The sequence below is a fragment of the Paroedura picta genome, chromosome 1 (genome assembly GCF_049243985.1).
Source record: "Paroedura picta isolate Pp20150507F chromosome 1, Ppicta_v3.0, whole genome shotgun sequence".
NCBI classification, from domain to species: domain Eukaryota; kingdom Metazoa; phylum Chordata; class Lepidosauria; order Squamata; family Gekkonidae; genus Paroedura; species Paroedura picta.
Window position 1 is genome coordinate 8,810,994 of NC_135369.1, and position 13,987 is coordinate 8,824,980.

The window sequence follows — 13,987 nt, forward strand, 5'->3', positions numbered from 1 at the left end:
GCTGAGAGAGTTGGGTACGTGTAGCTTGGGGAAGAAGAGGGCAAGGGGTGATGGGATAGATGTGTTGCACTACGTAAAAGGTAGACATATTGAAGAGTGGGCCAACTTGTGTACTGCAGCTATAGAGGCGAGGACTAGAAGCAATGGGTTCAAATGACAGGGAAGGAGGTTCCACTTAAATGTCAGAAAACACGTTCTGACCTTGAGGACTGTTTGCAGATGGAATATGCTGCCTCGGAGGGTGGTGGAGTTGCCTTTGTTGGAAGTATTTAAGAGATCGGAGTGTCAGGAGTGCATGATATTTTAGTTCCTGAGAAGGTTGGGGGCTGGATTCGTTGGCCCTTTGTGGTCCCTTCCAGCCAGCTCTGTGTGATTCTGATTGGCCAGCCCCCTCTCCCCCCTTATCCCTTGGTTGACTCTTTTCTAGTCAGCTACTATGGACTCCTCTGACCACAGTAGAAGATTGTGAATATGACCATGTTGGGTGTATCTCTGACTGAGTCCCCAGGAAGGTCCAGACTAGCATGACAGAGCCTTGCCCTGATTCTGATCTTGCACAAAGAGCACCAGGGTTTTTCATTGACGTGTCCCTGGGCAAAGCTCCTCACCTTCTCAATCGTTCCGCTTGGGAAAACTTTTGTGATGGATACACCTCAGTCCAATGAACAATGTGACAATCTGGAAATGCTGGCTCATAGAATAATTCCAGAGGCATTACACCAGTAGCGTTCTGCCCACAAAGCAACCAGCGTGGTGAAATATCCATGAGTTTGTAGAGCTGAGGGTAAGAGAAACTGATAATGACCGTGATGTAAATATTCTGGTTCCTTTGATAATCAAGGAAGAGGCGTCGGCCCTTGGTGGCAAACAGGGTGTCGCCTATAGCAACTGAACAGGTCATCATACCTTTATAAAAATAAAAAAAAACTCTCCATTAGCCTCCGGCTATTGGTCACACTGTATATAAAGTGTCTCTTCTAGGCATCTCCCAACCACTTCTCTTCCGTTTTGCTTCTCGTGAACAAGGTAAGTTTGTTTGGGTCCCGGGAGGTTATCCACATCTGCTGGATTTTGCTAGGTTGCAAACTTTGCTAGGTTGCTGGATTTTGCTAGGTTGAGAGCCAGCTTGGTGTAGTAATATAGAGTGGCAGCCTCTAATCTGGAGAACACAATATGAATTGCTTTAACAATACAGGTTAGAATATCCTTTGGTGTAGTTAGGGCTTCCTCAACCAGGTTTTCATGAAACCCTGGGGTTTCTTGACAACCCTGGAAGGGTTTCCCAAGTGGTTGGGAATTAATTGATTTGTATGGATTCTTAAAATTTGTTAAATGTTTATCAGGTGATATGACTATATATGGTCATGTCGACCCACCCACCCCTCCAAAAAAGACCAATGATGGGTCTGGAAGGAGTGAGAAGGGGAGGGGCCCTGGATGGGAATGTCCACAGCTCTGCTTTTCAATCCTATTCTGCCCGGTTGTGCTACTTCTCAAAGCCTGAAGGATGTTTCAGGGGTTTCTCAATGGTAAAATGTTGAGAAAGGTTGGTCTAGCGATTATGTTTGTTGTAGCGATTAAGAGCTCCACCTTCTAATCTATAGAACCGGGTTTGAATCCCCACACCCAGACAATTTAGGGAAGAAAAGGGGTAGGCAAGCAAATCCAGAATATAGACATCGGTTCCTCTGGACAAAATGGCTGCTTTGGAGAGTCGGACTCCATAGCATTATACTCCACAGAGATTCTTCCCCACCCAAAATTCCACCCACTATTAGCTCCACCCAGAAATTATCCAGGTATCTCCAAACTTAAGCTGGCAACCCTATCTAGAGATGACCAAGATCAGTCACCTTGAAGAAACTGGCTGCTTTGGAGGATGGACTCCATAGCATTACAACCCATTGAGGTCCCTCCACACCCATCCCCTGGTCCACTCCCAAACTCTCCAGGTATTTCTCCACCCACAGCTGGCAACCCTAGAGGCCAGCTCCAGGTGGGACCTGGGGTCCCGTGGAATTATTGTCCCTCTTCAGACTAAAGGAATCAGCTCCCCTGGAGAAAATGGCCACTTTGGAGGTGGACTCCATAGCATTATATCCCACTGAAGCCCCTGCTCAACCTAGATCCTACCCACTCATAGCTCCAACCCTAAAATCTTCAGGTATTTCCCAATGCAGATTATCCCACTGAAGTCCGTTTCCTCACCAGGTTCCATCAGCAAACGGCCAGGAGTTTCCCAACCTTGAGCTGACATAACTACCTTCGCATCCACCTCTGGAACCTGCCAACCCTAAGACATTCATAATTGTTTGCAATTCTAGTTTTCTAGCTCCTTTCTTTTGACCCTGCTTGACCATGAGTCAGAACCTTCCATCATCTAGCTCGTAGTAGGCCTTTTCTGACATTGGCTCTGGCTTGCTACATTCTCCGAAAGAGAAAGCTCTTCCTAGAGGCTCTTTTCTAAAGGGATCTTCCAGTGAGATGTTTGGAAAGGGACAAAGGCAGGCATGCTTGGCGTGAGGCCCAGTAGGCTGGAGGCCTTGGCCACATTTCCTGAACATTCGTGACTCATGCTTTTTTCCCCTGTCTCATTGGAAGACATCGTTTCAGGGCTGGTTTTCAGGTTTGAGCAGGGTAAGAGTATTTCCAGGTCTCTCTCAGGGTTTGATTTCAGTTGCCAGTCTTCTTCTCAGTGTTATGGGTGTTTCTGAAATTCTTCTCCCCTCTGTTTTCAACTCCCCCCATCCCCAACTGGTTCCTTCTTGCTTGTGTAAGAAGTATTTTCACAGTTTTCCTTTTCTCATCCGGATTCCCCTGAAAAATTGATGCATTTAGAAATTATCCTTGGGCAACAGTAGAAGGTCATTGAGAACTGCTTGCCAATGTTACGTCTTTAAATATTTTAAAATATACAAACTGCATGCGGGAATCAGCAAAGAGCAGAGAAACAGAGCTATAACTTTTTAAAAAAATGAATGCAATTTTAAGATCTTTTCAGAAAATGATCTTTAAAAAAAAATTTTTTTTAATTTTTAAAGCACTGAACACAATAAACATGAACAACAACAAAATTATTATACACGCAGAAGAGGAAATGAAAGTACCTTCCCAAAATTAATAGACATATTCATATTCAAAATCTTTCTCACTTCATCCCCATAATCAGCATAATCACTACTACTACTACTACTACTACTACTACTACTACTACTACTACTACTACTACTACTACTACTACTATTATTATTATTATTATTATTTTAAGGTGCTGGTAAACCAGCTTTTATTGAAGTTTGCATAGAACAGAGAAAAGAGAAATTAAGAAAAGGTCCATAAAACATAGATTACAATCCATTAAGCCTGGCCATCTTCTCATACATTTCTTAACTAACTACCTAGATAGTTGATATAATAGCTCCAGAGTTTAATGTATTGGATATCTGTTTTATGTTATTGTTGTGAACCACCGCAAGCCAGCTTGCTGGGAGTGGCGGTATGTAAGTCCCAATATAAGTAAATAAAATAAATAAATTATAACAGTGATTTACAAATAGTACAGTCCGGAAATTTACTTAAGTACCTAATAACAGTCTCTCTCACAGAGCGTCTTGTGGCGCGGAGTGGTAAGGCAGCAGACATGCAGTCTGAAAGCTCTGCCCATGAGGCTGGGAGTTCAATCCCAGCAGCCGGCTCAAGGTTGACTCAGCCTTCCATCCTTCCGAGGTCGGTCAAATGAGTACCCAGCTTGCTGGGGGGTAAACGGTAACGACTGTGGAAGGCACTGACAAACCACCCTGTATTGAGTCTGCCATGAAAATGCTAGAGGGCGTCACCCCAAGGGTCAGACATGACTCAGTGCTTGCACAGGGGATACCTTTACCTTTACCTTTTTATGAGTCTCTCTAAAAATGAATGAAAGAAAATTATCTATTGTATGGCATGTGTGTAGTGGAGCTAGACAATCCTCAGATTTGGAGATAGCTTTCCATTGCCTTCCTCCACATCATGATCCTGGTATTCCTTGGAGCTGACCCTTCCAGGTGCTAACTAGAGCTAACCCCGCTTTCAAGATCTGATGGGATGGGGCTTACTTGGGCTATCCAGATCAGTTGGCTTTTCTAGTATTCTTCTCAAGGGAAGGTCTTTGCCTCTGTCCTGTTGCATCCTTTCAAGTTCTAGCCAGGGCCGATCCTGCATAGCTTCCAAGAGATGATGTGATCAGGCTTGCCTGGACAATCCAGGTGAGGCAGAAACACAGCTCCTTCCCCCAAATTAATTACAGTTCTCGTAAGAGAAAGCACAAACTTCTCATTGTTAACTATTTTGACCCTCCTTAATTAGGTGATACAAAAATGGTGTGAACCTCTCCACAGCTGTGTCTCAATTGGCTCAAGGGAGAAGCAAACTCAGAATGGAGTATCATGGTCAAAACTGCAGGGATGGGAAATTCAGAGATGCCCCTGGATAATGAATTGCTAAAGGCTTTCCTGGGCAGAATCAATTGGCTGTTGTGGATTTCCGGGCCTGTGGTCTGGTAGTTCTGTTCTCTGACATTTCACCATTGACTGTGGCTGACATCTTCAGAGGAAGGACATGGCAAGACGGGAATCTCTCCGGGCCAAAGAACCATAAAGTTGGAAGTGGCCATGTGGGCCATCTAGTCCAACCTCTTGCTCGATGCAGGATCAACCTAAACCTTGCTACGTCCTACCTCTGAAGATGCCAGCCACAATTAGCTGTCTAGACTAAAACTACCAGACCATAGCAACACAGCCCAGAAAGCCCACGACAGCCAGTCGACTCTGGATAATTTACTTCCAAGGAAATTGTACAACTGGGAAAATGGGTGCATGCTTCCCTGCAGCCATACATATAAGCACTTCTGTAGGAACAATGCCATGTCTGAAACGGCCCAGAAACCAATGTTTGTCCCCATCTCTCAACACCCTTTTGGGAATGACATAATGTGCTGACTCCATGTTGTTTCAGATCCGCCTCTAACCTTCCAAGATGTCCACTGCCCGTGGTGGAGCATGGAACCAGTGCTATGCCAGCTGCCCTGCGTCCACAGTGACCATCCAGCCACCACCTTTTGTCCTGACCATCCCAGGCCCTGCTCTCTATTGCCCTGACCAGCCGTTCCAGATCGAGCAACACAACCCATGTGCCAATGTCCTCCATGGGTCCAGCAACCGATCTCTGTATGCCAGCAACTTCTACACCCAAGCCCTGCCAAGCAGCAACTACAGCAGCTACTGCTCCAGCCGATCATGTTTCTAGGCCAAGAAGGAACAGCATCCACATTGGGGGGGAGGGGCAGGCACAAGAGGCCACCAGCGCAGCTGAAGAAGTTGAGAATGGCGGACATCCACCATCACATTTGGAGCCAACCACAGCCCTTGGACTGTTGAATCCTTGAAGGACAATGCATTTCTGCTTTTGCTTGTGTTTTGCATGCACATGTGAGGGGGTTCTTTTCTAGGGATCAGGATTCCACCTCTTCGGCTTACTCCCTACATTGAAAAGTCTTGTGTCTTGCTTTTGTTCTGTATGCGGTAACTCTCAGGGAAGAACACCCATCTGGACCTGAATCCATTGGTTCAGAACGACACATGTTTGTGTTGTCCCTACCATGGGGAGGTGCATGCACAAGTTGTTGTTTCCAAGCGTGGCTTTGGGGGTGGGAGTTGGATCTTTCAAGCTAGATGTATGCAAGATGCCATTTGTAGAAATGTATGATCCCTTCTTTGCCACTGGCCATTTCTCCTTGGTCACCAGCGCATTGCAACATCACCATCTTTCATGATGTTCCACTTGCTTTCTGTCCTTCTTCTCCGTGTGTTCAATCCAAACAAGGTTCTCAAGAACGTCATGTCTACTCTTCTATGAGCTCTGTGCAATCTCAGCTGGGCTCCTTGGTCACACCCATTTGCTTCCATATTAAAACTCAAGTTGCATCCCATAGAAAGTCTCTTGGAGTCCTTATTTAATTCATCATCCCTTGTGTTATCCTGCCACATCATGGGGATGGGTATTGTCTCAGTGGTAAAGCATCTGCTTGGCGCATGGGAGGTCCCATGTTCAATCTCCAGTATCTCCAGATTTTTTTAAAGATTGGGTTGTAGATGTGGTGACAGATTTCTTTCTGAGAACCTAGAGAGCTACTGTCATTCTGAACAGACAATACACAGTCTGGACCCTACATATCTGAGAGACCACCTCACCTATTTCGCTCCCCAAAGAACATAATGATCACCAAACACCAATCTGTTGGCAATCCCTGGTCCCACAGAGATCCAGAAGGCCACACTCAGATCTAGAAACTTTTCAGCCCTGGACCATACCTAGTGGAATGAGCTGCCAAAGGTGAGTCAGGCTTTGACATTGTCAGGATTCTGCAGGGTCACTAAAATGGTACTCTTCCATAAGGCCTACGGTTGAGGCCAGGACATATTAGAATTACATTGGACTTCCCTCCTTTCCCTCACCATTTTAGCCTGTTACAGGCTCTCCCTTGACCTACTACCCTCAAAAATATTGATAATCTCCAGCAAGAGAATGGCAAACTAAATACATTGGTTGAAGGATGGAGCATTTTAGAATCAGGAATTTTTAACATATTTGTGTATTTTATTATATTTTTTATAAAAAGTCAATTTTTATATGATAATATATTGTTGCAAGCCACCCCGAGCCTGCTTGTGGAGAGGGAGCAGTCAAGAAAACAAATAATAATTTTAAAAAAATCTATTCCGCACACATGGATATTGCACTTTCAATGCAATTTAGAAGGGGATTTTCCTGATTTGCACAGCAAAACCATTCTGCACATGGAGGATAATGCACTTCTGCGGAACAGGAAAATCTACATCTGAAGTGTATTTAAAGTGCATTAACCACTGTGTGCGGAATGGACCCCAGTTGCAAAATCACACTAAAAGTGCATTATCCAACATGTGCAGAATGCACCATTACTGGACTGTGAAGGACAACGGATCTGATTCACCATACTACAGATTCAATGAGAATTAGGGTTGTACTAAGATATTGCTCCCCACTTCTTTCCTCTTTTTTTGTCACTGGGAGCTTCTTTCGCAGATGGGGTTCCCAATGAGTCCCTTTCACACATCACCCATGCCAGGCCATGGATACAATATGCAATCTAAACACCCTGGAGGTGAAATTTATTTGTGATTGACACAAAAGCAATGCTAACTTTGCAAATGAACATGAAAACAACAGGACACAAGGGGAGAAGATACCAAGCATTACAATTCAGAGTCAGGCGTTACGTTTGCTCAGGAGAGGCTCAAAGCCAAATTGACCTTCTGGAGTTGACATCGCAGAGCTGAGAAAATCTGCCGCTTTCTTTGCTTGTGTGAGACTTCGATTTCTAAATAAGTAAACTCGTGAAAATAAAGTTTCTTTATTTTAAGAAAATTCAAGCTTCCACGTTGAAAACATAGTCAAGACTGAGGGACAAAGCACAGGGCAAACAATATAGGGGTTTTCCTCCCCTCCCTTGGGAACTTGAACCAGGCACAGTTCAAAGGAGTCAAAACGTAGGGATAACTATTTGGCCATCCAGGACAGGAAGATCTGAGAACTACAGGTGGATAAAACAAGGGAAGGGGAAAAATGTCATAGAAGAGTGAGAAGGCATAAAACATAGTGGCTGAAAATCAACTTTGGGGTGTTAAACCAAAGTATTTGTGTTACCTCAGGGCAAATTAGCCAGGCCAGAGCAGCACAGTATCAGAATAAACAGAATACAATCATGGCAGAAATACCTGGGGATTCTAACAGCCTGCAGCCTTTCAGCCAAATCTCAGGAGCAGGAAGAGAAAAAGCCAAGTTTGTTTTGACTTTGTTAGCTTCAAATAATCATTACTTTCAGTTGGTTCATGGTTCGTGGTCATCCCTGTGTCAGCTTTGATCGTGTCGAGCCAGCGGAACCTTTGGCGACCACGTTTTCTTTTGCCGCTGACCATACCGAGAATTAATTATTTTTCTAGCGAGTTTGATCATATGATGTATCCAGAGTAAGTGAGCTTTCTACTTGTACTCTAATGTGTCTCTTAAAAAGGGGAACTGTGGGTGTCAAAAACTTATGCCCTGAAACTTTTGCTGATATCTGTTGTGTCTATTGTGGAGAGAAGAAGGCAAGGTGAATATAAACTGCTTTGAGACTCATTTGGGTAGAGAAAAGTGGCATATAAGAACTCTTCTTCTTCTTCTTCTTCTTCTTCTTCTTCTTCTTCTTCTTCTTCTTCTTCTTCTTCTTCTCCTCCCCCTCCTCTACCAGGGTCATGATTCAGGGGCAAGCAATGGCAAGCCATCTTTTATCTTTTATCTTTATCACACGCTTTTTTTTTTAACCTGCACATTTCCTTCATGGTAATGGAGAACAGATACCCTAGGCAGCATTCTCTCACGGTTTCTTTGATTTCACCGCAGGAGGAAATTCTGATCCTCTGGCATTCTGCTTCTGTGGCTGGCGTTTTGCCTGAACGGCCTGATTTGAATGCATATTTTGCTTTGATAGTTGAGACGCCGCTTCGTACGTCTTTGGCCGACTGAACGTGGCAGTTAGGCACCGTTTCCCAGCATTGTATGCATGGGCTTGTTTTTAGGGTGGGGAAAACTGGAGGCGCCAAACCACGCTGGCATATAGTAGCATGGCCCCGATGCATGAATACCTAAAGAGATGCAAACCAAAGAATCATTTGGCAGCCTGTGAAATGACAGTGAAACAAAGGCGGCTGGCGCCACCGTGACAAACTTACCCGTAAGTGAACTGAACCAATTCAGCAGTATAGAACTCCATGCAAATCCCTAACTGGAAATACCGTATGTGAGTGATTATCTCACGGAGAAGAAGATCTGGTTTTTTTGGTACCCTGCTTTTAACTACCTGAAGGAGTTCTGAAGTGGCTCTTTGGGCCCAAAAGAACTAGTGGGGAGAGCAAGGAGGACTAGAGGTGAAAACAGAGCAGTAATCACCTGACTTTAGTCTTAGCAAGGATTGCTTGGGATGAAGCATCGTTGTGCTTTATAATTAAGAAGCTTTCCTACAAATGAAGAAGAGTTGGTTCTTATATGATGCTTTTCTCTACCACAAAGAGTCTCAAAGCGGCTTACAATCTCCTTCCCTTTCCTCTCCCCACAACAGACTCCCTGTGAGGTGGGTGAGGCTGAGAGAGCTCTGATATTACTGAAGAAGAAGAAGAGTCGGTTCTTATATGCCGCTTTTCTCTACCCGAAGGAGTCTCAAAGTGGCTTCCAATCTCCTTCCCTTTCCTCTCCCCACAACAGGCACCCTGTGAGGGAGGGGAGGCTGAGAGAGCCCTGAGATTACTGAAGAAGAAGAAGAGTTGGTTCTTAGATGCTGCTTTTCTCTACCCCAAAGAGTCTCAAAGAGGCTTACAATCTCCTTCCCTTTCCTCTCCCCACAACAGGCACCCTGTTGGGTGGGTGAGGCTGATAGAGCTCTGATATCACTGTTTGGTCAGAACAGCTTTCTCAGTGCTGTGGTGAGCCCAAGGTCACCCAGCTGGCGGCATGTGGGGGAGCGGGGAATCAAACCCGTTGAATCTTACGGAACTTACAGTGAGGCTCAGACCTCACACAGAATGCACTGCCCCCCACTGGGAGTTTTAAGAAAGCCAGCAGTTAAGAAAGCCTTTCTTCCATGTCACTCACCAAACAAGTTTCATTGGTTCACTGGATCCATGAAAAATAAGAAAAAGAAGAAGGGTTGGTTTTAAATACCTGGCTTCTCACTGCTCGAAGGAGTCTCAAAGCGGCTTACAATCGCCTTCCCTTCCTCTCCCCACAACAGACACCCTGTGAGGGAGGTGGGGCTGAAAGAGCTCCAACAGGACTGTTCTGTGAGAACAGGCACGATCAAGACTGGGACTAGCCCAAGGTCACTCAGCTAGCTGCATGTGAGGGAGCGGGGAATCAAACCCCAGAATGAAGCTCAGTGGGAAAAAGGGTGGGCAAGGCTGCAGGTAGCTCAATCCGATCCCTGCCTACCCAAAAACCTTCCAGCCACAAAGGAGCCGATTCCACTGATGCAATCCCATGCCTCTGATGGAGTTTTAATAGCTACTTGTAAAGCAATTGCAAGCAGCCATCAGGATTACAGGCTGGGCTGCCCCCGCTTGTCCCAATCCGCAATCTCTGGAGAACGCAAGAGTAAAGCTTCCTGAGCCTGTGCAATCACACCCAGCCTCAGAAAAACTCCAGGGAACATGCCAGGCTCCTGGGCCAGAGGGCCATGTTCATTCGGGGGGGGGGGGGCATCCCATTCCTGCATTTCTTTCTCCTTGCAACGGCATGAATGGAAGTCCAGGGGCCTTGGGTTTAAGAGTGTCGGCCCTGTATTGAAGTGTCTAATCTGGAGAGCTGGGTTTGATTCCCCAGTCCCCACATGCAGCCAGCTGGTGGCCTTGGGCTAGTCCCAGTCCTGTTAGAGCTGTTCTCACATAGCCGTTCTGTCAGAGCTCTCTCAGTCTCCCCCACCTCACAGGGTGTTTGTTGTGGGAAGAGGAAGGGAAAGTGATTGTAAGTCGGTTTGAGACTTTCTTCAGGTAGTCTTGGCTGGTGTAGTGGTGAGAAGTGCGGACTTCTAATCTGGAGAGCCGGGTTTGATTCTGCACTCCCACATGCAGCCAGCTGGGTGACCTAGGGCTCGCCACATCCCTGATAAAGCTGTTCTGACTGAATAGTAATCTCAGGGCTCTCTCAGCCTCCCCTCCCTCACAGGGTGTCTGTTGTGGGGAGAGGAAAGGGAAGGCGAATGTCAGCTGCTTTGAGACTCCTTCGGGTAGAGAAAAGCGGCATATAAGAACCAACTCTTCTTCTTCTTCTTCAGCAATCTCAGGGCTCTCTCAGCCTCCCCTCCCTCACAGGGTGTCTGTTGTGGGGAGAGGAAAGGGAAGGCGACTGTAAGCCACTTTGAGACTCCTTTTGGCAGTGAAAAAGCAGGGTTAAAAAAGGGGCCTTCAGCCCCATTATGTGAGTGACATTTACGCTGGTGTTTTTTTCTAAATAAGCCAGCATGATGTAGTGAGTGATGACCTCTAATCTGAAGAACCAGGTTTAATTGCCACTCCTCCACCACTTGCAGCCAGTCGAGTGACCTTGAGCTAGTCACAGGTCTCTCATAGCTGTTCTCATAGCTCAGTTCTATTAGAGCTCTCTCAGCCCCACCTAAAATAGTAAAATAGTGCTTTTTCTATACTTATTCTCAGCACTGGGTATACTATTGCCTGCCCTGAGCTCATGCAGGATCCCTCCTTTTGGTATGCAAAGATGACACAAAGCTCCTTAAAAATAGATCGCCATCAAATTTCATGGTTACCTTCCCATTATGGATTTGGACACAGATACAGACTTTCTGAATCAAAATTCCACCATCCTCTAACTTAAAGCAGCCAATCAGTGGACACACAACAAGACTACACACCTCCCCCTGTTAGAGTTGTCAATCTGACACCTACAAGTTAAAGGAGCGTTCATGGCCAGACTCCTTAATAAAACGGCATTGCGTACGTTACGACATCACTTCTGGTGAAAACCTGGAAGTGATGTCACAGCCCCTGCATGACACTCTGAGGCTTCTCATATCTCTATGATAAAGACTTAGCATGGTGTAGTGATTAAGAGTGGTGGGACTTTAATCTGGAGAACTGGACTTGATTCCCCACTCCTCCACAGGAAGCCTGCTGGGTGACCTTGGGCCAGTATACCAGTTCTCTCTCAGCCCCAATAACCTCATAAGATGTTGTAGATAGAAGAAGGGGAAGCGATTGTAAGTCACTTTGAGTCTCCTTAGTGGTGATGGGCATGCACATAACCACAAAGCAAAATTGGCGATGTATTTCACCCTGTTCATAGTTCACAAATCAAAGTTCATGTTAGGTCTACTGTCATAAAGTTCCAAGGACTTTTAAAACAGTTCATGGCTGTTCATGGAAACAATAGAAAGAAGGGGGTTAAAGGGACTGCAGTCCTTTTGAACACTGACTGCGTAAGAAAAGTCAAAAACTGGGAGCGGTCTGCTCCCCTCTACTCGCCTGCTTTTCAGGCTGTCCTCCATGGTCATCTAGTCCAGCCCCCTGCACAACTATATGCTCACCCAAATTCCATGCCCAGATGATGCCCCCCTCCATCCCTCATCAGTCTGGCCTTGTGGAAATTCACCTCCTGACCCCAAAGTGGCGATCGGCATTTCTCTGGGCATGCAAGAAAGGATTCACAGGAGCCAAGCACCGACACAATCCCTTCTGCCCACCCACTTACAATTTGCCTAAGTTCACAGAATCAGCCTCTCCGTCAGATGGCTCTCCAGCCTCTGCTTAAACACTTCCAAAGGAGAACCCACCACCGGCCGAGAAAGCATGTTCCACTGAGGAACTGCTCTGTCAAGAACTTCTTCCAAATGTTTAGCTGGAAATTCTTTCAAAATAATTTCAACCCATTGGTTCTGGTCCAACCCTCTGGGGCAACAGAAAACAACTCTGCTCCATCCTCTATGGGACAGTCCTTCAAGTTCTTGAAGATGGCTGTCATATCACCTCTTAGTCAACTTCTCTCCATGCTAAACAGACCTTTCCTCACATAACATGATCTACAAACCCCTCACCATCTTTGTTGTCCTCCTCTGGACACTCTGTTTCATTTCAGAAACAAAGAGGTGTTTTATTGAGAATTCAACTGGTTATTGATAAGGGGTATTACTTGGGAGCATACCGAGGAACCAGGTAGGTGGTAAAGGACATGTGCAGTCTCTCTAAACTTAAACAAAGCTTTATTTCTAAGAGGTGCAAACTCAGAGGATTGCAAAGTAAAGATCCTCTGTATTATTAAAAATGATAGCAATCACCTAGCTGTGTGTAGGAAGGAAAAAGAGGGCTAGTATTCAGAAGATCTGAGGATAATCAGGTCTAATACTTTCATAATGTTCCTATCAGTTGCCTGGTTTTGTCCTTCTACTTAAGATAGGGAATGTTGGTTGAAAATTATCTGATGTGGCATTCAGAACACACTGGCCCAAGTTGGTATTTAAGCCTCAGATCTGCCTACACCTAGGTGACTATGATCAGCCCACATTGGACCACATTGGGAGCATATTGTATAAGTCCCTGGAGGAAGTGAATTGCTTATACCTCAGATAATGATAGGTGTACCACACTTTGCTGACATACCAGAACAATACAACGCCGAATTGCTGGGTGACCTGAGATGCCAAAACTTAATTGCCTAACAAGGGAAAAAAACCAAGAAGCTGTAATTATCCAGGATAAATATGCACAGGCAATCTATAATGGTTCACCACATCTGGATGGAAAACAATTACCTGGGAAATGAGCCAGAGGAATCCCATTGAGAGGAGGGAGAATTGGTTTTGTGGAGTGATGATGTGGAAGGGGATTCCCTTTGTATTAGTCACCAGCCAACAATTAAGGTTGTTGATTATGATTAACACGTGTTGTTGATCCTCCGTCTCAGAGTGGTGCCAGCAGTCATGGCCCACATCTTGTTATTGCTTCATCCGCCAGGTTCATCTTCATCCAATCATGCTTGAAGTATCTGAAGACATAACAGGCTGTGGACCATCCCTACTGGGGTCCCTCTGCCTTCTTTGTTCAGAGTGCCAGGCCTTGGTAGAGAGCATCGTCACTGTCATTAGTCAGTACGTGGGGATTTTGACCTCATTTGTCATTGTTCTGTCAAAAGAAAACCAACCAAATGGAAAGCCTGTTTTGAACAATGTTTGTAAAATGTGGTGCAGGGTGGTAAAGCAGCCAACATGAAGCTCTGACCATGAATCTGGGAGTTCGATCCCAGCAGCCGGCTCAAGGTTGACTCAGCCTTCCATCCTTCCAAGGTCGGTAAAATGAGCCCCCAGCTTGCTGGGGGTTAAATGGTCATGACTGGGGAAGGCACTGGCAAACCACCCCGTATTGAGTCTGCC